We start from the raw sequence: 2751 nt of genomic DNA on the forward strand, positions 1-2751 counted from the left end.
GAGGATGAGTTCATTTTTGGCAAACTATTCCTTTATAGGCAGAGCACAGTTCTAATCTTCTGCCTCATTTGCAGTCTTGATTTTTGAATGCTAATGTTATATCTTAATATCCTGACAACAGCAATTCAGTATCCTGTGGAATAAAATATCAGACTTACAATAAAAAAAAAACGCATTAAGAAGAAAACTTGTAATTTACATTAATAAGCTGCAAACTGTTAATGAAGTAATTCATTTCGACCATTCTAGATTGCAACATTCAAAAGAATGACTGAACAGTGGGACGTTAGATTTATATGAATCTAACAAATTGCATGATGGAGTGAATAATCAGATCTGTAGCAGCAAAGTACTTGTAAAGTGATTGAAAGCAGTTTATTTCATGGGCATAAACATGAAAACATTTGGGCATATGATCATTTATATCCGTTTACGGATATATTATTCATACCCTCAGTCCATTGACAAACAATGTCATTTTTTTGTTGCAAGTACAATGTCACACCACAGAAATGTAACATGTTCAGTACAACATAGTGCCTCATATAAACCACTGTGCTCTGTAAATATCCATTTTCTTTGCATTATTTATGAGGTTGTGATTTCACTCTGAAGCATCGAGTGGATTATTTGTTTTAATCTTTGGTAAAGGCTCTCAAAACTGTTGCCCTCGAAAAGAAGGAAAACCAAAATGACAAAACGAGTGCGTCGAGGTGACGAGCGTGTGTTGTAATGACCCATCAGTGTTGGTAATTCTCATGTTTCATTGTGACGAACTCAAAAGAAACCAATTGCGAACGTGTCTAGCACATTAACATCTCACCGAGTCGTGTAGAATTGTTAATTAGTGGCGAGAGATCGGTTTTCTATCAACCCCGTGGAATTTGCATAAGTGTTCATTTATTGTGCGTGTCAGTACTATGCCATTTTTACCATAGACATCTAACATGTCTAATGTTATAATCTGATAACCATCTGTTTTTAGTCAGTCCATGCATGGTTTGTGTATTGAATATGTTTTTAAAGCATTGTTCCAAAGGATCTGATATTCGTTTGGAGTTGCGCCGTTTCTTTTCGAAAATATTTGAACCCTGGTGTTTGTCTTGCACTTTAATTTTCTTAACGGAAAGCACACAGGTGGAGAAAAAGATGAAATGCAGCACCTTGTATGTTATTTGTTTTTGTACTTATGAGGTCCTCTTTTTGAAAAGTTTTGTATTTCATGTGTTTTTTCATGTTAAAACTGTTCAATTGGACATCATCCATATAAAAAAAATGAAATTATCTCTGACTGTGAGCACATTTTCATAAATCAGCACTAATAAACAATATGTATGATGCGTTTCTTTATATCAAGTGTTTGTGAACCACTTCACCTGTTTTCAATGTATCATGTTTAAGTGATACACAATTGTATTTAAATGTGTGAAAGGAGCTTAAATTGTCTGGTTATCTCTAAGGATACAGATAGATTTGAGTTCAAGTTTACTTTGAGTTGATCACGTAATAGTCAGTTTTGTTTTCCTCCTGCTTTAATCACAGAAAATATTTTACATAATTATTATATATTTTTAAACAATATATATAATATATAAAAACAATACACCCTGTTCAAAAGGTTTAGGCTGGTAATATTTTTAAAATGTTATTATCTTTATCCTTATCAAAAAATACAGTAAAAATTGCGATATTGTGAAATATGATTACAATTTAAAATATTTGTTTTCTATTTTATAAAATGTCATTTATTCCTGTCAAAGCTGAATTTTCAGCATCATTACTCCAGTCTTCAGTGTCACATGATCCTTCAGAAATCATTCTAATATGCTGATTTGCTTCTGAAGAAACTTTTCTTGTTTTTATCAATGTTAAAAACAGCTAAAATATTATTGACCATTTTTTGCAGGATTCTTTGATGAATGGAAAATAAAAAAACAGCATTTATGAATTTCAAATGCATCTCAGTAAGCAATTCAGTGAGGTTCAAGTACCATTATCATATTGACATACAACCTGAAATGTGTTGCTTTTATGCAACATGTGACATGTGGTGTTTGCACACAAGGCATCATCTAATTAATTGCACTTTAACATTTTTTCAGTACAAAAATCTGAACAATATGAAGATTGTGGTTTCATTTTTTCTAACATAGACTCAAAGTTTTTTGGATATATTTTTTCTATAAATCAGAAACAGCCAGAAAAACAAATTTTCACTGTTTTTTGAGGAATAAAATGTTAAAATCAGGTCAATTATACATTGATAAACCTCTCTGTAAAAACCTTAAGAATAGAGATTAAACTGTCATTTTGGTGTAAGTGCAACAGAAGTGGAGATTTTTGGCTCAGTGCAGAAGAGAAAAAGCCTTTTCAGAAATCTTTAAAGAGATGCAAATAGATAAAGTGCAATAAAGTGGTGTATTTTGGATGTTTTCTTTGTATATAGTCAGAAACATCCCTTTATGAAAAGCCAAATTGCATAAAAAAAACAGCGTTTTTGCCTGTAGTATCTTGCCTTAACTTAAAATAGGTTTATAATAGCAAAATCTCTGCATTAAAGTGCATCTTTCTGCTCAAAATGTGAGCAAAATGCATTTACTCAAGCTGAATGTTTAACTTGGGCTCAAAAAACTAATTTTTGCTATAAAAATCTGCCCCAAAATCTTCTTTTTTTTTTTGGTGGTGGTGGTGGTGGTGGGTTTAAAGCGGCTTGACGTCGCTGGGGTTGTTGTAATCAGCTTAGCTGCTATG

The sequence above is a fragment of the Sinocyclocheilus rhinocerous genome, unplaced genomic scaffold, assembly GCF_001515625.1.
Source record: "Sinocyclocheilus rhinocerous isolate Xijiao unplaced genomic scaffold, SAMN03320098_v1.1 scaffold1403, whole genome shotgun sequence".
Lineage (NCBI taxonomy): Eukaryota > Metazoa > Chordata > Actinopteri > Cypriniformes > Cyprinidae > Sinocyclocheilus > Sinocyclocheilus rhinocerous.